Genomic DNA, 23254 nt, shown 5'->3' with positions numbered 1-23254 from the left:
AGTGAGAGACACAGGCATGTATGCTGGCTGTAAGACCTTCCTGTATTTAATGGCTGAACATCACCCTCTTCGGATGATCATTCAGAATTCAATCTCCATATTTTATTCATATCTGGACTTCACAAAGCAGTTCCTCTTATAGACCTTTCTTCACCTTTTCCCTCCCAAATACATTGTGGGAAGATGAGTGAAGTGCTGAAGCAGCCTTCCAACGGGAATAATGGGAGCCAAAATCCCCAACTTGTTTAAGATTGAGCTTCATAAGTTTATGGAGGGGATGGTATGATGAGAGTGCCTACAGTGCATGTGGCCCATGTGCTAGAGAATATCTCCAATGTCTACAGACGAGACACTAGATGGGGAGACCTCTCAGCTACTACAGAGAGTTCTTTTCCAGATGTCTGGCTGGTGGATGCCACCAACATGCTCGGGGTCTAACTGGTCTCCATATTTCTGGCTAGGAAGGAATTTTTCCCTTCATCTTATTGGCAGATATCCTGATGCTGGTGCAAGTTTGCCTTCCTCTGTAGCACAGGTCACTTTCTGGCTTGATCTACAATAAATGGTTGAGTCAGTAACTTGAAATCTTTAAAAAAGAAAAAAGCAAGCAAATGGTCTGGTAGTGCTATCAGACCATTTACTTGCTGTTTTTTTTCTGAAACAGACTAACTTGGATACCTCCTGAAGCTCTTGAAATCTTTAAAGCATGATCTGAGGCCTTCAGTAACTCAGCCAAAGGTTAAGGGTCTATTATAGGAGGGCATGGGTGAGGGGTTTGGGGGCTTGTGATGTGCAGGTCAGACTAGATGATCACAATTACCCCTTCTAGCCTTAAAATCCATGAGTCTATGAGAGAATTTGCCTCCTGTCCTGGTGCTAAATGTGCTTATTACAGCTTCCCAGCACACTGGTGGTATACTAATCCCATGCTTTGCTTGTGTCAATGTGACCACATGTTGAGTCGGTACCTAAAGAAAGTCTATAAGGAGAAAATCACTATGGTAAAAAACTACCAACACACCTCTCCTGTATTAAGGGAATTCAGTTAGCCAGTCTTGGGCTTCTCCCACATTGTTCCTCCCAACATTCAACCTTCTTCTAAACAACAACTGGTTGAAACCCTCACTGGCTAATTATTCTTTGTTTGGAGTGGACAGTCTCCTCTTAAATAGGATAGATTCTACTGTTCTCCTACACTAGCTTCAAAACTAGCAGGGCTTTAAAATACACACAGAGCAAAGAAGAGACGTTTTCACAGTTCAAATCTAGCATAATCTGCTAGTAGAGCTTTTAAGGTAGCAGATAAAGCGGTTCAAAAACCAAAGAGAAGGAAAAAGCGCACTGATCAAGTGTTTCCCTTTTGAGATCATTAGCATGTTGTCTACCCAGATAATGGGCTGAGCTTTGTTAATGGAGAGGACACTCTAGGAGTGGAACTACTCTAGCGTTGCAGCCAGATGACTGTTGCTAATATAAACGGTCCCTGAGGGGATGCCACCACACAAGTCTTCTGAATAACACACTTCTGTTTCATAGCGGTGTGTTCCAATGAACACCTTTTCATAAAACAATTAAAAACAAAATCCTTACTGGAAATGGAAATTGAAAGGGAGAATGGGACCAAACAAGAATACGCCAAGTCAGTTAAGGCTGCAGGCAAAAGATAAGGGCAGCAAGCAAAAAAAAAGAAAGAAAAAAAAAAGTAAATGCGTTTATGCTGCTCAAGGCGCTGGAGGAAATAAGAAGGGATTTACAAGTTCGGGGGAGGAGGAGGAGGGATAAGATGTGCCTGAAAGAAGGTAGGTTCATTAATACATGAGGATGGGGACGGAATTAACGGTTCAAAAATGACTTAGAAGCTTTTTTAAATCTGTCTTTAGAAAAAAAAAAAGTAAGAAGTTTGGACTAGAAATGAAGGGAGGAAAAGCTTGTTAGACATCACTACTGAAAAACCACAAATAAGGAAACACTTGAAACATTTACTACTCAGCTAGTCCAGACACAGCAAGCACCCTAGGACCTGATCTCGCAAAGCTGAATGTACTTTATATGTTGTGAACAGTCTCTTTTGCATGTTTAAGTATCTGCCCTATTGGGGGCCTAGACTGTTATTTAGGGAACTAGCTAACAAATTTACTTTACTTCTGATAAATACATCTGAAAACCCCCAGTGGTAGGGAGGTTCCCAAAGACTGAAGAATCACAGATGTAATACTGATTGTCAAAGAAAAATGATCCTGGCAATTGTTTACTTGTAAGTCTAGTGAATTTTCCTAGCAAAATAATAGAATACACATGAAAGAGAAAAAAATCCTTAAGCACCTAGAGATGAGAATCATGTTTTTGGTACAATAATAAATTAGTATCTGAAGGGAAAATGGTAATGGATTGTTTTGGGATCATAGTGAAGATTATGATGCTGCATCCCCTTGGACAGCAAACTGGTGGCGGAACTATGAATAAAGAATCTTTTAGGGGAGAGGTGTCTATTAGGGCATATTAGAGATTGCTCAAGTCTATTAAACCGATGGAAGGAAGGAAAGTAAAAAAGAAGCCAACAGCACGTAAAGGAATTTGCAGATGACATTCAAGTGGATGGCAATAAAAATGCCAATGTGAACAGAGGCCGTTGTATTGCAAAGACATCCTAACTAGAAGCAAGTGCAAATGCATGCACATCCATAACTTTGACCGAGTGAATAATGTGAGCATTAACTGAAGAAACTAACTGAAAATTAAACACTTACATAAATCATTGAAGGAGAGGGGCCATAACGCAATGGAAACTAGATATGTTGGAAACCTGGGCTGAACACTACAAAATGAGATTCATCTCAGAAAAATGCAGCTGATACCCCTGGAGAACAATAATCCAAAACACGGATAATGAACAGGAGGGAGAAAACAGGAAAGCAATCATGTTAAGAGAGATCAGGGTGAAGAGAGAGCAGCAAATAAGAAATGAGCTTGTGACATTGAAGCAAAAGAAGCACACAAAGTTAGGCGCTTTGTACACAGAAGAATCACATTATGGCATAGGGAGATAATAGGCATAGGGCCATTTCTACAACCCTCTGGTGCAGCCACCCCTGGAACACAGTTTTGCTCATCTTGTTACCTAAAATAAATGGCGAGTAGAAGGGAATTCACAGAAGAGCAACAAAATGGATCAGGGAACTGGAGAGATTTATGAGGAAAGACAGACAAGGTTAAATGTGCATGGCTTTGCTAAGGAAAGACTTGGAGGGAGTTGGCATAATAACTATATGGAGCTATTTGAAGCATGTTATAATTAAGGAGCGGGAGGGATGGTTTAAGGTGGCAGCAGGGTAAGAACTAGGAATAATGGGATTAAAAGGAAAATCAGATTGCAATACACTGGCCCAGGTTCTGCTCTGACCTCAGTGTAAATTTGCAGCAACTCCCCTGAAGTCAATGGAGCTACACTAGTATATAATGGATATGAGCGAGATCACAAATAGGAACTAGCTCATATATATCACTTCAATTTATTTGATTCTTTTGTGCACACACACACACACACACAAATAAAAATAAAAAAGACTTAGTGGTGGCGGGGCTGTTTGTTCCATTTGTCCCTTATTTTTAAGAAAAACAGACACTTCATGGTGAATGCAGTACCCCCGTGGAATTCATCATGCTGCAGAGGCAAGCAGCATGGCTGGGATTTTCAGCAGTTGTGGATAATCTTATGACCATCAGCAGATGTGTGTTGAATTAAGAGAAGATATATTAAGGGCCATTGAGTACACTCTTCAGGATGATTATAAACATTTATGTTGCAATAGTGCCTCAAGGCCAACCAGGTTAGGACCCACTGTGCTTGGTGCTGTACAAACACACTGGAAACTGTCCCTGCCCCCACAGCACTCATGCTCCCAGCTGTCCACTTATATGTGGAAAGGAAAAATGAATCTTTGAATCCCACCCAAGACATACAACACTGAACAAATTGGCCATGTCACTGTCCTGATAAGCATCAAACGGAGGTGCATCATGCTTTCTCCATATGGTTTAACCAGGCCAGACTTTGTCCTATACTCATATCATTAATCATCTGTTGAGAAAGATCCTTTGCCTTCAACATGCTAAAAACTGCCAAGCTACCCCTAATCTACACCTCTGGTTTTCACCACTGAGGTTTGCAGAGCCACTGATGTTAGAAATGGAAAAAAAAACCTACTGGGCATGACGGCAGAGAAGGGTTCCCTTTAAGCTGTGTGCTTGGGTGGCTACCCAGGAGAAATTCAAATGTGGACCAGCTAATTAGCAAACTGCTTATAGCAGGTGGGATGTGTTTCCACCGGTAGCGCACATCAGCACATGTCTCCATGCATATAACAAAATGTATTCTGCACATGAATGGAAAAAATTAGAGGGAACATTGCTGCAGAAAGAAACTCATTTTCCACTAAGGTACAGCAAGTGTAAGGTTGAAATGCATTGGCTCTTTCACAGCCCACAGTAATCCTGTACTCCTTCCACACAACACAACAAAAGGAAAAAGAGGCTGGTGCGAACTACACAACTGCAGAAGGAGGTAAAAAAAAATTGCCCAGAAAGCTATTCACAGAAATCAGAGGGTATTATATACTTTTTAAAGTCTTGACTCAAAGCAGGTCAGAAAAGGAACACTTTTGTTTTAATTCAGAAAAGTCAGGCAGCAGTTCTTTGAACACTTCACAGAAAAAACCTCCCAGGCTTTTGGCTTTTGCCTTGCAATTACAATTTCAATCAACATATGGTGATTATTTCACAGGCTGGGGCATCTGGTCAGCTCTTAGCCAAACATTAATAAAAGACCTCTGCACGATTTTATCAGATCTTCTGATCCAGGGATACAAATGAGGCTGACGGTAAAGGAGATGGGGTAGAAGAGAAGATCAAGTGATTGAATTCTCTCATTTATGGGAAGTGAAGTAGATTTATGAGGAAGGACCTGGAGAAATGGGTCTAAGGCAGGCATTAAGGCTCTGCAGGAATACAGCTGCCCCAAATCCCCAGAACCTAACAGCCCTGGATTGTGGAGAGATGCAAAGCCAGATTTCACAGCAGGAATCTGTCAGTAATGAGCTGAGCCCAAAGCCTAGCTTCAGGGCACATTTTTAACTTTTGCTCTTCCATAACATCCATCACCCAAGGTTCGTAAGGTGTTATGCTGAACAATCAGTTCCACCTTGTATTTAACTGTGACATTCTGAGCTAGTTTCTGAAGAAGCACTCTGTGTAAGCGTGAAAGTTTCTCTCTCACCAACAGCAGCGCAGCCAATAAAAGCGATTACCTCACTCACCTTGTGTCTCTCATATTGTAGGACCTACACAGTTACAACACTCCTTACAGTCATTCAAACCTCATACGTTGCTCTCCTTTCCTCAGAGGCAGAGGTACAATTTACTACACCCATGGAGCAACCTAAGACACTTAACATGGTGAGATTCTGTCCTTGCTTTACACCAGGGTCGTGGTTAACGACAAATGAACAGTTATTGAAGGGGAGGGAATCTCCGCCCATCTGTCCGTTCTGGAAGAGCAGCACTGTTCACGGCTATCTTTAACAAGCAATTGTAAACAGCAAACACCCTTCAGCTTATTCCTCTGACAGACCCAACTTGCCTTGAACCACTGATATCAGATGGCCCTTATCATAATGTACTCGTGTCCTGTGTATGATCAAGTCGTGTTCCCCATTATAGTGGCTGGGCCCACATAGAAAGTAAAAGACCTACTTCTCATGACAGTGAAAGGTTTTGGGGCACCTCATTCCAAGCTTAACTTTAGGGATCCTGCCAGATTTTTTTCCCTGGGCAACACTCAGTTGCTAGCCTCTTGGAGGGTAAAGGAGATAGGGGGCTTCTGTATTGCATTCAGCACTATGAGGGAGCCTCTACCCCTGTACAAGCAACTATTTTATTGCACATGAAGGATGCTTTTGATCACCTCTCCAGCTCACCTCTTCACTAGTCATGGCCATGCAGGTCAGATTTGTTATTTTTGGCCCTCTCACCCTAAACTAGGGAAGAGGAACTTCAGGCCCCCAGCTCGCTTGGATCCACCCCACAAGGTTCAGGGCTCCCCCCAGCATTGGGGGGCCTGAGCTGGTGCTCTAGCCCCTCCATCACCCTGGAGCACACTGAATCTACTACCATGGGGCCCCCAGGCTCTGGTGTGCAAGGGGGCTGTGAAGAGTGTCTTTCTCCTTCTCAGTCAGCAGCCACATCAATGAGGGTTTTTTTGCTGCTCACTAGAGCATAGCCCCCGATTGATTTTTCTTGGGTCAACAGCCCCTGACACAAAAAAGGTTCCCCACCCTTGCCCTAAACCTTTCAAATGGATGGTAACTGTTCTTGCTTCATGGCTACAGTAGCTGAGTTATTTTTCTTGAAAGGCAGGAAAACCTCTTTCTGTCCCTTTTTTACAGAGGCTGCGATCACTACACCATACTACATCTTCAATAGCTGGACTGGCCCTAGGATCACGGCCAACAATGATTTCATGTTTGGCATTGCCACACATAAGATGGCTACTAGGAACATCACAGCAGCAGAAGTGGACATAGAAATCCTTCAGCTTCAAAACCACAAGTCTCTACTGCAGGAGCTAAACGGGAATCACTCTCAGCTTCAGCAGATTCAGGGGTATGTTATCACACTACGCTGGTGAGTTCCAATGCCCACCCCGTGCAAAGGGGTTGGAGGAATTCAGCCATTTTGTTACATGCTCTACATGACTACAGAGGAGAACCCAGTTAGATTCCTGACTTTTTGCTGTGTGGGCTGCTGCTGATGATGTTGAATGAACGGGGCACCCTCTGGCCCAACTGACATGTTCTTACACAGCAGCTTCAGCACAGGGCATGAGGTGGAGGCAAAGCCCACTGACGGGGGAAGAGCAGGCAAAAGGGGCAATTGTACTGGAGCCTGGAAGCTTTAGAATCACCACTGGAGCTCCGGGAAGCATGCTCCAGCTGGTTCTGAGGGCCAAAGGAGGGGCGCCGGGTGGTCCAAGTAGCACTGAGGACTGGCTGTCACAGCCCCACCCCTTCCAAGAGCTCTGAGCCAGCTCCTCCTTGCCCAGGGATACAGCAATGGTGTCAGCCCCCCGGTGGAGGGTATGTATGTGTGAGTGTGTATGGATGATATATAAAGGAGGGGACCCGTGTAGCAAAACCACACATCTTTGGAGTTGGAGAAGGGACATGGCATAACAGTCTATGCATACAATGAACAAGCTAGCTCTGAAAATAAGAGAAAACAATACACTACTCACTGCTGCCTATTAAACTGATGGACAACATTGTTATACCCAGGACTTCTGGGAATAAAAAAAAATAAAGGTTCATCTCCTCCGAGATCAACATTTTGACCTTCTCAACCTTACTGGGCCTGTGAGCGTTTACCCATTTTAATTTCAGATAAGCATCTCGCATTTTTGGTACCAAGGGATTACCATTTCTGCCTGTACTGTAACTACACTTCATAAAAGTATCAGTTACCCTCCCCCCTGTTCATAAAATCAAGTCAGATCTGACCAGATGGCACATGCTCCTGTGCTCTGTGTCAGGCTGCATTAATTCAGAGGAAATGAATTCTCCTCCAAAACTATATTTATTTCAAATACTGCCATGCCCAGCCAGTTGTCCTCAGAAAAGCCAAACATTGCTTTATTCCATGGGTATATCTGAGATGTGGGGTGGAAAAACCCCTGCTGGAGATCTTAGATGCCAGGAACCTGGGCAGACCCAAATTTGTCCAGATATAGCTCTTCTGTGCCTACCAACTTAACCTATCTTGTTTGTCTGGGCTGTAACCATTTTGGAAGAGGAAGACTGCACAGAAAACAAAGCCACTAACTGCATAGGGGTGAGGAAACTTTTATGGGTCGGGGGGCCTCTGACTCACAGAAAAATCAGTCAGGGGCCACACAAGGGAGAAGCAAAAAAAAAACCACACCCCAAAACAAACAAACCCCTAACTGATGTGGACCCTGACTGCGAAGGAAAAAGATACTCCACACATTCCCCTCACATTCCCCATGGTAGGACAGCGAGGGCTGGGGCTGGAGCACTAGCACAGGCTCCCCAAGCCTTAGGGACTGGATCCAGACAAGCTAGAGGCCACATCTGGCCCCCGAGGCCTGAGGTTCCCCACCCCTGGCTTAGGCTATCATGGCAAAGCAGCTCAGAAAACTGTCCGCTGCGTGCTGGTCTCCTAGGGAACAGAGTGACAGAAAAGGAGATTTCGTTGGATCATGAGGCATCATCTGGGAGGCCTCTCCTCCACATTTCTGACCAGGCCTTGAGACAAAGGCCTGACCCAGAAAATCCAGCCTAGGTTTTAAACCAAATCCATTCCCAGATAGGCAGGATTTTGCCTGCTCAGTACGTGGTTTGTGGATAACCATGTAGGGCAGGTAGGAGCAGTACAGCCAGTGGTTTGGCATCTCTGTAGCAAGTCTGAGGCCTGACCTACACTAAAAGGGAAAGTCGACTTACGATATGCAACTCGAGCTATATTAATTACATAGCTGGAGTCAATGTATCTTAAATTGTGTTTTTGGGCCGATCACAGCAGGAGGTTGACGGAAGCAAATGCTCCTGTCAATTTCCCTTACTCCTCGTGAGGAGCAGGACTGCTGGTGCCAATGGTGGTGCCCTTTCCATTCAAATTAGCGGGCCTTCACTAGACCCACTAACTCAAGCCCCAGAAGACTGAATGTGGCAGCGTCAATTTTCCACATAGTGTAGACATGGCTACAGGGTGTCTTGTTTCAATGTGCTCTCAGAGTCATCTTTCTGGCAATGTACGTCTGGGGCTTCACACATCAAAAGAATGATTGTGTAGGGAATGGAGGACAGATGTGTGAGATCACTATACATCCAACTCTGTTAGAAACTCACTGTGTGACCTTGAGCCAGTCGCTTCTCCTCTCTGCGGCTCTGGGCAGGTTATTCATAAATTGTCTGCTAGGAGGTTTCTTGCCTCTTTCTCCGAAGCATCTGGTGCCGTACTTTGTGGGAGACAAAATTCTGGCCTAGTTGGACCATGGGTGTGATCTGTAATGGAAATTCCTTTGTTTCTAGCTGTCAAATGTTATATATTTGCCATCTTTTATAGTGTCTAGAACAACACCTAAGTGCTGTACTATAATTATCATAATCATATAGAGAGACTCTTAATGTGGCTAAGAATACTTTGTTTCCTCCCAAGAGGGGACTCTAAGGCTGAATTAATTCCTGTTTGCCCAGCTTTGAGAGATCCTTGGATGAAAGCCCGTTACAACACAAATAATTGTTATTAATTATGTTTTCTGCACAGTTCCCTATCAAATTTGTTCAATCCACTGAGCAAAAGGGGAGACAAACTGGGATCTGAAAACATTCATGTTTCCGAAATGCATCACAGCTGCTGACAATCACAGGATAATGGCAGGAAGGACAGGCCAGTGGAGAGTACTAGGCTGGCACTCAGGACAGCTGGGTTCATCTCTCTTTTCCACCACGTGCTTCCTGGATGACCTTGGTCATGTCTCTTAGCCTCCGTTCCCCATCTGTACAATGGGGGTTATAGCAATGCCCTGCCTGACTCACAAAGCTCTTCTAGGGATAATGCCATTAACAATGGGGAGGTGCTCAGATGGGACATAGAAGTGCCTAGGAGAGATACGCAGACCCCAGGGCTGTCAATAGGATTCAATCATGGGACCATCAGTATCAAAAGCACAATCCCAAAGGAGTTACACCTCTTCTCCTGGCTGGTGTAGCCTCTAGGGCCAGCTACAAGAAAGGGACACGCAAGATGTTGGTCAATTACATGCTGAGGCGCACAGACATTCAAGTGCCATTTTGTACTTCATGCTTATAGATACAGCATTCAGCAGCAAGAATCACGTACCCCCTTAGCTCAAGGGATGGTAATCTCTGGTTTTGGTACCAAAGCCCCTGGGTTCAGTCTCTCAAGGTAACCATTACCTCTGCACATATTTGGTAATGAACCGGGGTTCGTTACATTCGCAAAGCACTTGGAAGATATAAATAGAGTCCTGCAAATCCACAGGTAGGGGAGCATACAGCCTCTGCGGGCCTCTGGGCAAAGGAGGGGTGGGGGAGGAGGTGGAGGGGACAGGGCTGAAGGCAGCCAGCCCTCAGCACTGCCTGGAGTGTGGCAACCCTTCCCCCCCAGCCCTTAGTGCTGCTCAGAGCATGTGGCCAGGTGCCCCCACAGTGAACTAAAGGGCCGTGGGGTCTGGCCACCACCACTGCTACTGTGGTGGCAGCCGGAGTTTCAGGCCCCTTTGAATTGCCAGGCCCCGGGACAACTGCTCCCCTGCCCTCCCTCCCCCAATCGGTGGGCCTGTCCATGGGTATCCACATCCATGGATCATTTTTGGAAATATGGCTACCAATTTTGTATCCGCGCAGGGCGCTAGATATAAAGTACTCAAGAGTAATATGAAAGCCAAGAGGTGTTCTTTCTGCCTCTTCCATCACCACAGATATTAAAGATCAGAGTCTAGATGACAATTGCATTAAGATACCGAGGGTGATTAACATCCGTCTCTCATAACACTCCGCTCTGCCATGAAGAACGGGTCCCAAAGCAAGGGGAGGGTGGGGCTGGGCTACACAAACAGGAGACCGAGCACAGAAATTCTGGGAGAGTCCAGCAAGGTGGATAAATGGCAGTGGTTGGGAATACAGTCTACCAACAGTTGTGTTAGGGTGTATGAGGCAGAAAAGATCCCAGCTCACCATCCCATAGCTGTATTATTTGTATCAAGTGAACAGGTCTGATGTGAGAACACCAAGACCCTATCCATAGGTACAGCGTTTCAACTGCACCAGTACCATTTGGTGAAGATGCTCAGCGCTGATAGGCGAGAGCTCGCCTGTCGGCATAAAGAAATCCACTTCCGGAAACAGGAGCAGCTGTGTCAGCAGGAGAAGCTTTTCTGCCAACACAATGCTGTGCACACGAGCATTTATGCCGCTAGAACTTAGGTTGCTTAGGGGATGGAATAGTCATACCCCAGAACATGCATTTTCCTGACAGAGGTTGTGGTGCAGACACTGCAAGAACAGATCTGTTGAGGAAGAAGGTCCCATTTCCACAGTCACTGTTTTTGACTGCAACCACACTTTAATAATAGCTGTGATTAATAGATACTGATCACAGAAGTTCCAGCGTTCAGCTGTGTCCTTCCCCGAGGGGCCTGTAAGAGCACACGTGGGTATATTTAGATGAGAAATATAGTTTGTCTTTATGAAGACTGCCTACGCATGACTGGAGGATTTTTTTTTTTAATCCACGGGGAATAAGGTAGGAATGTTTATGATCACGTCCCAAGTCATCAAGAGCCTTTGAATGACAGACCAAGACTTTGTATTAAAGGACAGTAGCTTTATTATACCTACCTGACACTAAAATGCCCACAGCTCCTCCCAGTCCTGGGTATCGTGGGAAGCAGGGGAGGGATTCCCCAGTTGTTCCAGAGCCTCACCTGAGGAATGCTGAAGCAAGCCTTCCCCAAGCACGACTAGCCTAAAACATCACAGTCTTTACTCTTAGTAAACTCTTCCTCTAACACCCTCCATTTATAGGTATCTCAGACTGCTACTGCCAGGAATGCTGGCTCAGTATTCCCAGATATCTGAGTCCTTGAAGCATGGACTCAGCCTTTCATCATTCCAAGGTATAAGATCAGCAGAGTACAATGTGTGGGCATTAACTGAACACGCTATTGTTATTCACATTGAGCTCATTAGTCCAATTACATATTGACTTTCACTCCCTCCTGAACCACTTCCCATTGGATACTCCCTCCCTGAGAGTGGTTTCAGAGTAAAATTCTTCAACTGGGAAGTGACGTGTCCCTTTACTGAGAGCTCATACAACATGCTTTGCATCAGCAGGGATTTTGGGTCTAGCCTTTAAAACCATGAGCCAATATTGTCCATTCAGAGAAGAATCCTGTAAAACCTAACATTTCATAGAATCATAGAATACTAGGACTGGAAGGGACCTCGAGAGGTCATCGAGTCCAGTCCCCTGCCCTCATGGCAGGACCAAATACTGTCTAGACCATCCCTAATAGACATTTATCTAACCTACTCTTAAATATCTCCAGAGATGGGGATTCCACAGCCTCCCTAGGGAATTTATTCCAGTGTTTGACTACCCTAATAGTTAGGAACTTTTTCCTAATGTCCAACCTAAACCTCCCTTGCTGCAGTTTAAGCCCATTGCTTCTTGTTCTATCCCCAAAGGCCAAGATGAACAAGTTTTCTCCCTCCTCCTTATGACATCCTTTTAGATATATGAAAACTGCTATCATGTCCCCCCTCAATCTTCTCTTTTCTAAACTAAACAAACCTAATTCCTTCAGCCTTCCCTCATAGGTCATGTACTCTAGACCTTTAATCATTCTCGTTGCTCTTCTCTGGACCCTCTCCAATTTCTCCACATCTTTCTTGAAATGCAATGCCCTGAACTGAACACAATACTCCAATTGAGGCCTAACCAACGTCCAATTGAGGCCTAGGAGCCCAGTTGAAAACTCTGTGCGACTCATAGCCTGGTGTATCTGTGTCAGGTACCCGAATAACCTGGGATCAATAACCTCCAGTATTTGGTCTGAAACTCAGGCTTTGCAGGGTTTCTAGGCCTTCACAACCACACCCATCCTCTAAGAGTTGTTAGGGGGACGCAGCTATAAGGATTCTGTGTAAGGGTGCATCTACACAGCAAGGCTTAACTCAAAATAAACTACACAAATTGAGCTATGTCAATTGCATAGCTTATTTCAAAATAGCGTATTTTGCAATCTACACAGCACTTATTTCGAAATAGAGCACTCTTCTTCCAGCTTCCCTTACTCCTTGTACAATGAGGGTTATATGAGTCAGAGTAAGAAGTCCTCCAGCTTGACAGTATTTTGACACTATTTCAAAATAACTGCCTGCTGTGTAGATGTGGGCTACGTTATTTTGGAATAGCGCTAGTTATTTCGAAATAGTGTTGCAATGTAAACATACCCTAAGAGACTAGAGGGGGAACAGAAAGTCAAGGCAAGCCACAAAGATGACCGTTTTGAGTCCCCAAGAACTACTTTTGTCCAGTTTCACTTATATGCAGCAACAGAAGTTATTTTCCTGTTTTATAGGAAAAATGGAATGGCTTGATACTTGTTTTTCAAATGTCAGCAAGGGACCCAAAGCAAGGATGGGCTCAGCCTTTAGCAAAAGCTCACATTTTACAATTCCTGACTGTTGGAAAAGCCACCCAACATAACACATACACATCACACATGTGCCTCAATAGCTAGGAGCTCATCAAGAGGACCCACATCTCCTGGTCTCTGGCATAAAAAAACCTAATAAAGAAAATATGTTCTTGATTTAAAAAACAAAAACAAAATAAAAACATAGCTAGAAAAAAGGGTCTCATGGTTTCTATCATGAGAGAAGACTGTGCAGCTACTACCAACCCCTATCCCCACAAAAGAGCAGCAACCCTCTCTCCATCACCACGACATCCTATTCTAGCTCTTACATGCCCTCTGTGAATGACTGAACCTTAGTGGCTTTCTGATCACATACATGGGCCCTTCTTGTTCCTCCTGCAGGAACAGTGTCTTCTACAAGGGCCTATTCAGCCACTGAGGTTGATCTGCCTCCTTGTGCCTCTATTTGCTGCTTCTGGTGCCTTCCCATTGTCAGTGACTGGGTGGCCATGTGCTACTTCATCAGCTCACACGCACTGTCCAAGGCCCTGGATAGTGGATGGCCTCAAGAAACTCAGAGGCAGTCTTTTACATGGATTTGTTTAGAGGTCTTCTTAGGAATGGTCATGACAAATGACTGTGGGCAACACAGCTCAGCTGTTACCTAGGCAAGGGCCTATAGGTTGCTCCAAATGTAGGTTTTACCCACAAAGCTCATGATGTAATATTTTTGTTAGTCTCTGAAGTGCCACGGGACTGCTCTCTTGTTTTTTTTTCCTTTAAGTTACAGACTAACACGGCTGCCCCTCTGAAAATTGAACATGGTATTCCTGCCGGAGGTACTGAAGTAAGTTTACAAACAAACATATACATTAAATGAAAAAGTTTTAACGGCACAAGTCCCAGACCCTAAACATCACAACATCCAGTGGTAGGCAACACAAAAGAGCCCCAGACACAGAGGTGAGGCACTTCCTTTGCCTCGTCCCATTGCCCTGAGCCCAAGCCTGGTCTGAAGACATTGTCATCTGTCATGCACATGAATTCCACTCGTAGCTGAGTATCATCACGTGAATGGATCTGGCAGACAATCGTGTGCCAGGACTAAGGGCTGCTTCACACAGCAAGCTGCTGGGTCAAAGAAGTAGAGCATGGGCTGCCTTTTACACCAGGCATGCTGCACCGCGGTGGCAAAACATCCCCATGCCATGCTAGCAGCGATAAGGTTGAGACCTCTTGCAGACTGGATTGGTTCAAAGAGGGGCTACGCCTCATCGTGCTCACCACATGCCTCAGGGCACATCTCTACCCTTCAGAATACAGAGCTACTCTACTGAGTGCAGTCATGCCCCTACCCATAGTCACCTGTATGGCTAAATAAGCTGGAAATGGGAAAGAGAGACTAGGTCCCAGTCCCGACTCAGGAGCTACGTCTACACTGGCATGATTTTCCGAAAATGCTTTTAACGGAAAACTTTTCCGTTAAAAGCATTTTCGGAACAGAGCGTCTAGATTGGCAGGATGCTTTTCCGCAAAAGCACTTTTTGCGGAAAAGCGTCCGTGGCCAATCTAGACGCGGTTTTCCATAAAAAAGCCCCGATGGCCATTTTCGCGATCGGGGCTTTTTTCCAGAAAACACTACTGTGCTGTTTACACTGGCCCTTTTGTGCAAAAGTTTTTCGGAAAAAGACTTTTGCCCAAATGGGAGCAGCATAGTATTTCCGGAAAATCACTGACGATCTTATATGAGATCGTCAGTGCTTTTCCGGAAATTCAAGCGGCCAGTGTAGACAGCTGGCAAGTTTTTCCACAAAATCAAATGATTTTGCGGAAAAACTTGCCAGTCTAGACACAGCCAGGGAGTTTTCAGTATCAGAAATACAGGACTCCTTTTGCAACGTGAGGCATGTGCCATTTCAGATCCCAATTTTTATGGGCACACACAACGTACACGTGTCTATGCAGCCAGCCAGCGAGGCACATACCCCTCATGCAAGCAGGGAGACAGGGAAACAGAGGCCTGCTGCTCTGCTTTGCCACACTCTGGACACCGTAATTTGGATCAAGTGGGATGCATAGCACAAAGAAGCTGGGCAATAAGTATTCTCCCCATTTTAAATGAGGGGAAACCAAAGCACTTAGTGGCAACTCAACTTGCACAAGCTCTCCCCATGGCAGAGAGAGGTTGAGATCCCCCAGAACTCCAAATCCCAAACCTCACTGTGTTCTCCTACCACCAAAAAAGCTGGATTAGAAGAGATCCTGTAGTGTCTTGCTGTTCTCTCCATTCTCCCTTTCCTTCCATTCATGCCTTTGCGAGAGGCACTGCCTAGATTCAACCCCTCTGTGTGTGCTGCTTGCCAGTGAGTTTCTGGGTCATAGGACACTTCTATTGTTTGTTTAATAGATAAATATTATTTTGAAGTGGTGGGGGACTAGAGGAAGAGTTAGTGATGAGTGAGGGCCAAGTCTCTATGGAAATAATCCACAATGCTAATACTCCCTAAAATGGTAATAAAGCCTGTGTTCTCTTATGTAATCCCATAGTAAGAGCGAGCTCTGTCGGCTTGCCTGACAAATGATATCTCTGTAACCTTGGAGGGGATTATTAAACACACACACACACATGCACACACACACACGCACTCACGGTGGAAAAACAAAACAACACAGAATAAATCCAACAGCTGCAGCAAAAGGACAAACACCTCCAGCAAGGCTTCTGTGCATCAGTCCCATTCTGTTGCATCTCTGCCATCCAACAGGGCAAGAGCCTACTGACAAACAGGCTTCTCCGTCATAGCCCCACATTCATCACGCCCCCCCCCTCCCACACACACACACCAGGGGCAAGGAGAAGGCAGCTCTTCTCTCACATACCCTCCCACCCCGAACATTCAAAGAGCCGGCATCTGGCCAGATACAGATTGTCTGCATCACTGGTGCACGTTGAGTCGCATCTGTCCTGCCTGGCAGTAATGGAACTGAGTCTACGTGCAGCTCTGAGGAGTCATGCCCCCAATGCTATTCAAATTGCCTGCTAACACGGGGGGGGGGGGGTCGCGCTCTTCTTTGCCAAGTTTACATGGCACTCCAAGGTTACCTGGGTTTGTCTTAGAGAGGCAGGGAGTGTATGTGTGCACGGATGGATTGCCCTCTTGCAATGCAGAAAGTCTGGCTGGTAAATCACTAAACAAAGCCATCAGAGGGGGAGCCGTGTTAGTCTGAAACTGAAAACAATTGAAAAACAGCCAATAATCCTGCAGCACCTTAGAGATTACATTTTTTGTTAGTCTCTAAGGTGCTGCGGGACTATTCGCTGTTTTTTAAAGTTTTCTTAAAGCCAGATAGATCTTTCCAGATTCCCAAAATGAGGAAGGAAAACTAACTAATGAAGACAGGACTGGGTGCGAAAACCAAATAAAGACAGGCCTCGAGAGGAAAATGAAAATGTCGTATTTACATGTGCAGTTCCTCTCTTCCTTCTGTCCATAACCACCCCTCTCCAGAGAAGTGGAGAAGCAACCATCACACTGCCTGGAAATTCCCAGTACCAATAAAGCAGTTACTCCAGAATCCACTCCCATATATTTCCATGGAAGCCTGCCAGTCTGGAATTCCCTCTCCAGGGCAGTGACATTGCAACAGTTAGTCAGGAAATTAGCTCCAGGCTAATGCTCACACACAATGGTACTAGTATACTTAGTCTTATCTAGGCACTTTTCATCCAGAGATCTCAAAGTACTTTAAAAGGAAGGCAACTTTCATAATCTCCATCCCCTCCCCTCTTCCCCAGATTAGTCATGGGAACATTGAGGCTGAATATGAGACCAACTGTCCAGAGAATTTGCCATTCATGGGTGATCTTTCACTCTCCTGTGATGGGTGAGATGAAAGACAACCCCAAGTCTGAGATCTTCCCAGCCAGCAGGAGATAAGGAATCTCAAGTTGGACTGCATCTGTGTGAGTGTCTGTGGAGGTTTGACATGACGTGGGAGCCAGGGCAGAACAAAACTAGCCTTAACACTTAAAAGACTATGCTGCCCCTTTAACAATCAGTGCATGCAGAGTTCCCCAAGTCTTACTGGATGTGTGCAACGTGGTTACATGGAAAACAGAGGGTTATATTCATTATAGGCATCGGTCACATTTTTTTTTAATTAATAGCCTTGTAATTGGTATTGAGTTAAACAGGCTGGTGACAGTCTTATGATGATCCATTCCCAGCCAAACTTCCTACCCAACTGCCCTCAGGTCAGGAACACAGAGAACTCGATTAGCTGGAACCAGCTGCCCTGGCTACACCAATCTCCTTCCTGGACTCTGGAGAGGTCATCCCGCACATGAGAACGACAGAAAGAATCCCAGAGTCCATATTTCCCTCCTAAGCTAGAAAACCCCCTCTTACACATGTACTCCAACTTTGCCGTCATGCAATGCTGTGAGTTACTAGGGCCTGTTACTTTCTGGGCATTATCTCAGCAGCAAAACACACGGGCGTACCATAGAGGGGAAGCACAATACTGTTCTGTAGATGTTTGTTCCTGGGTAGGGAGAAAAGAGCAATTGGGCTCCAGTTAAATAGGGCATGTTGAAAATTTGGCCCACTAAAGCCTTGAAGTACGCCCAAAAGTTTCCCCTGTGATCACAGAGAAAGGGCAACACTCATCAAATTGCTAGGGGTTGCCAAAGAACAGAACAACTAGCAAATCTTGTTCATCTGCTAAGAAATGGACTCCAGTCACAAAATTCAGATGTGGGTCCTGATTTCTAATCCTCCTTTTATAGTTAATAGATTTCAACTCATCTCTATTACAAATACCAGTCAGCAGAAATTGTTGTGCAGCATTTAATATTTAAAAACATGGATGAAAGACAGGGCTCCTATCAATCGCCCAATGAGGGTATTTTGGACACCCTTGAAATCAATATGATATTCAATTTGGTCATCTGGTTCTAACACGTGGAAGAGGAGGTGAAAAGCACAATGCGGACTCTGTAGCATCCCAAACTATTGGATCATACAAGAGAAAGAGCAGCTAAAGGGTAAGATCTTTGGCCCCAGACTCAACTATTGCGCATTTCAGGAAATATTTTTCTTCCAGTGAGGGACATGTAAATCACCCAGATGTGCAAGGCATTACAATGCTGTACTTGTAGGGCTCTTCCTGCCAGCTCAGCCACTTGAAAAGTAACACTGCAGTGTATGCACTGAGGGTTCATAGCATAAAGCACATCCAAGGAGCAGAGTGGCAAAACCAGGTAATTTGATCAGAAATATCTGTCCAACAGCCGGGGGTCGGAAAGCAATGTGGGTCTCTCACACCACAGCTTCTTAATCAGCTGAGGGTGGTGGCTCAATTTACCAGTCAGGAGGCACTTGATTCCTCTCACTGCTAAAAAGACAAAAAAGGCCCCTTTCTTTCCAGTGTAGAGACATTTCTCAACAGCACATCAGGGCTTTAGGGGGCGCTGTGCAGCTGTCCTCCACGTTCTGGATGCTTTCCATGCATCAGCAGCCCCGAATAGCATTAGGGGGCACTCTTCTGCCTTTCAAAAATCTAAATGTGCTCTGTCTCTTAGCCACCTCAATTTCACTGAGGGACTGTACAGGAATCAATATGGGAAGTGAGTATCAGTCCCATGGGCCAAACACTGTCCAGGGTAAGTCTCACTGGCTTTCTTATCCTGGTTGTCCTTCACTGGCACTCTTATGGACAGTAAGCATTATTCCTGCTAGCGTATGTTTGCAGGCTGGGCCCTAGTCTCCAAGCCCCGTGTCTCTTACAGCAAGCAGTTCTAGGGCACAAGTCCTAGTTTCTTTGACACACTGCTGCCGCAGCCTGAAAATTCTGCAAGGGCTGCACTTTAATTATAAAATGTAGGGTTTTTTTTAATTAAACAAATGTGGAGCTGAATCAGGCAATCAGTAGAATTGCCTCTGTGTTATTTTACAATTCAATTTATTTTATGCTGTCCTCGCGCTTCTTGTTTTCAGCTGCCAAAGATTTTTGCATTGATCACTCAGGACTGCATTTATAGAAGTTGCCAGGAACAAATCTGGAAGTTTTGGCTGCTATGCTGCCACTTGGGGATGCATGGGAGGCAGTTTGTGTTTCTATGAATCACTGGGGAATTAATTTTTCAGAGGCGCTGAGCCCCAGTGAGTCCCACTGACTATAACCAAAGTTGCAGCACTTCTAAACATCGGGTCCGCAGAGTACATCCAAAAGCTAATGGACCATCCTTGTCCTACAACCCTGCATGCTCTTAAGCCATTTGTCAAGCAGGTAGAAGTTAATTTTAAAACAAACATGGAAAAAAAACCAAGTTTCAAAAGCCAGTTCTGGTTGCTAAGTGACTACGATATACTTATCTATCACATCATTTATAAAACCCACGCACAGGAAAACAGGGAAATTGCTAGTTTAGGACATCAGGAATCTTACACTGTCCCAAAAATGACAATGATGATGATGACGATGATATATTGTGTTACCGTAGTGCTTACAGGCCTCAAGTGAGGTCAGAGCACAGTTGTGTTGGGCAACGTAAAGAGTGAAAGACAATCTGTGCCCTGGATATTAATTTAAGGCAAGCGCTACAACAAAAGAGTGTAGCAAACAAGAAGAAAATGGGAGTGGAAAAAACAGTTCTATAAAAACAGAAAAGAAGGGCAGACATGCACTTCATGACAGCCTGGAAGAGAGATGTGAAGGTGCTGGTGGAGGCTCTCTCAGGCAGAGTAATGAAGTGAGGACTGGGGAGGACAACACAAGATGATATAGGAGCAGATGAGCAGGAATGGGTAACTTGTGAAAGGCTGAAAGGCAAAGATGAACCATTTTTTAACAGACCAGAGAGGAATGAGGCAGGCATCAAGAGCACCCAAGAGAAGAAAATTACAATAGTCCAAACAAGGGTTGTATAGACCTGAAGTCGGAGAGAAAAGACCAAATTTTGGACATGTTACTAGGGGAGGAGAGGGTATGTTGAACAACTCTTTGCACTTATCTAGTGCTTCTTCAACTATAGTCATCAAAGCACTGTACAACGCCAGATAAAGTACAACTTTGGATCTCGCCTGAGTATGTAGAACTGAAGCAATCAATGTAAGATGCACTGAGGTCCAGTGGACAGCAGGTCTATCTTAGTGGCGGGCAACCTGCAGTCTGAGAGACATTTTGTTTACCATTGCTCACGCGCAGTGTTGCCCGATTCCACTGGTTTCCATGTGCGTATTACTAAAGTGGCACTCACATGCGAGGTGCATGCTGATTGTACACAACAATGGACTGTGAGAGCCATGTGCTCCCTCTGCATCCAATCAAAGTGCTACTATGGTTAAATCAGCAGACCCTGCAAATTCTAGGTATGCAAGTGCATTTAGCAAAACTACCCTATCCCAAGAGACTGCTGTGGTTATGACAATCTTGCGGACCACTGAGACAAAGAAGGGCCACTCACTAGGCCCACTCACTAGCCCAGGTTGCACATTGCTGATCTACTTATCAAAAATCAAGATCTATTTCCTTGCTCTGCCATAGAATTCATACATATATCCTGTGGCAAGTCACTTAAACACACCAAACCTCAATGATCTATCTAGAAAATGGATCTGTGCACATTCTCTTAGGCCAACAGGTCTCTTGAGTTGAGAAAGCAAAAGCAGAAAGTGTATGGATGAAGAGCTTTACGTACTCCTCCCTACAATCTCTACTTGATGTCCCACCTCTATTTCTCAGCAGTTAGCACAATAAAGAGCAGCTGCTGTAAAATTCAAGCCTGCAAAAGCCTGCTGATGAAGGGCCACTGTCTCAGGGCTGGGTTCTTTGTGCATGGCCAAGAGCACCCGGAAAGTACCCCTGGAGTTCATGGAGGAGATCAGAAGACCTCAGAGTTCAAGTGAGCCAGGAAGCCATCTGCCTTCATGCTCTTCAGTGGCCCCCATGATCCTTTTCCAAAGCGAATGCTAACTAATTGTCACAGGTTCTTCCTTCCTCTTCTCTTCACAGCCCCTTTCAACTAACCATACAAGTGAGAGATGGGAGGGGTGGGGTTCCCTCCTAGATCTAATATTTACCAGAGTATCTTTGGAATGCTAAGGATTCAGACTAAGCAGGAGATGGAAACCAAATACTGCTCCTCAGAATAGACGCATTCCCCACCCCCATCTTGCCGTGTTCGGTAACCCTATCCCCCTGAAGGCAGAAAACGAGGCAGATCTTTAAACAGGAGCAGCTCAAGACTCCAGGGATTAATTCTGTACCTCAAACTGTTAAACGAGCCCTTCTGCAAGGAGAGGCAGAATCTTCACAGCAGGTGGAAATTAGGAGCAACCCGCACTTGGCAGCATCTACATATCCATGCCTAAGAGCTGAATATAAATAGATAGGGTGAAAGGGAGTGACTAGATGAGACCCTCACGGAGATGAAAACTGAGCTGTATAAAGACAAGGAATTCAACAAGCAGAGATTTAAAAAAAAAATGGGGATTACCCCTCCACTACCCAGATTTCACCTCATGCTTCCCAAATGCTTTGTGAGCGGTGGGAGAGTGAAACGGGATTTTTTTTAAAAAAGCCTGAGTTCTGCCAAGAGCTCTTTAAAAGCATTTGCAAGTAGCAGTGTGCATGTGGACTGACACTTGGTTTTTCTGCACCCTACCATATCTTCAACTTCCCCACCAGTCCAGTTTCTGAGCCACTAGAGATGAGATTCCTAGGGTGATGCTACACTTCCTAGTCTCTAGGGCAAGTCATTGGAAAACAGAGTCGCTACACTCCGAGAGTTCCAGCTGTTGTACAATGTGTGAAACCCCCTGGGTAGAGCAAAAGGTGTGGCCACAAAAGTCTGAATGCTGCTGGAGTGGGAGAGTTTGGGGGACAAAAATGGAGAGAAGAAAAGAGGCAGACAGAGTTACCAAATGGGGAAAGAAAATGCAACTTCCCTTGTTTTGTATCATTCACCTCAGTCTTAATGAGCCCAATTTTGCACTTTAAAAAACAGCTTTAGCAGACAAAGCATTTCCAGCTCAGCTCCCGGGAAAATAAAATACAGGGTGATTAACATGAATCCCACAGGACTCCATGAAGAACAGGTCACAAAGTCTGGGGGGGGGGGGTAGGGAATGTTGTGGGGTCTGCATGCCACAACAGGGAGATAAGCCACAGTAATTCTGGGAGGGTTAGGCAGGGAGGATGAATGGCCACCAGGCAGAGATCTATCTGGTTAGAACCCGAAATCCAGACATTCCTGACTTTGGGAAAGATTGGAGTCAGAACTGGATTTTGAACCTTACACCAATGGGATGTTTGGACCTGGAGTTATGGCCTGGTCCCCTCTGTAAAGTTTTGGTTTGAACCAGTGTTTAACCTTTTCACTAGCAATCTCTTCGTCCAACAGTGCCGCAAACTGGCTGAATGGCTCTTTGGGGTAGACACTAAATCAAATCACCCGCAGCAAAGTTTTAGAAAAGCTTGCTCTGGGAGCTACAAGGAAAAAAACCACTCTAGATCTAGTCACATGATATAACATGCCAGAGTCATTGCAGCAGGAGATCACAGCCCTTCTAAACTGGAGTGACCTGTGCAGTAATACGGTAATAAGGGGCAATCTCCTCATGCATACATGGTGACAAAGAAATAGGAGAAAAGTGGTGAAACAGGAGACTAAAAAAAGCCTTGAAGCCACAGAGACAGGCTACTTCAAACATCATGTTTTATAGCTCGTGCACATCTGAGCTAGAGAGAGCGAAATATGCACGAGTCAGTGGAGAAACAAACAACTGTATGTAAAGGCTTTATTTAAAGAGCTTTACAAATGTGGCAAGCCTCTCAACACAATATCATTGGAGAGGAGCATAAACTATACCAGCTAAGCGGCACGTCGGAAGTAAGAAGGGTACAAGCACTGACAAAAGAAACAAGGACCTAAAGAGATCCAGATCAATAATGCAAGATCCTTTAAATGCATTCCAAGCAGAAAGAGCTGAACGAGTAGAACGAGCAGGA

General features: G+C 45.0%; 1 protein-coding gene across 2 annotated transcripts in view; it reads right to left on the bottom strand.

Moving 5' to 3' along the window:
• Positions 1–23254, bottom strand: part of IGSF11 (immunoglobulin superfamily member 11) — a 136805-nt gene that overhangs the window by 39936 nt on the left and 73615 nt on the right. Inside the window, exon 2 of one of the 2 annotated variants that reach the window (XM_075905954.1) lies at positions 8919–9074. The exons of the other annotated variant lie outside the window; for it this stretch is intronic. The gene's annotated coding sequence lies outside the window, so the exon portion shown is untranslated. The remainder of the gene's footprint in view (positions 1–8918; positions 9075–23254) is intronic. 2 annotated transcript variants of the gene reach the window in all.

Source organism: Pelodiscus sinensis, chromosome 1 (assembly GCF_049634645.1).
Source record: "Pelodiscus sinensis isolate JC-2024 chromosome 1, ASM4963464v1, whole genome shotgun sequence".
NCBI classification, from domain to species: Eukaryota; Metazoa; Chordata; order Testudines; family Trionychidae; genus Pelodiscus; species Pelodiscus sinensis.
The sequence above is the reverse complement of the archived record's forward strand: the minus strand, read 5'-3'. Positions and strand labels throughout refer to the sequence as shown.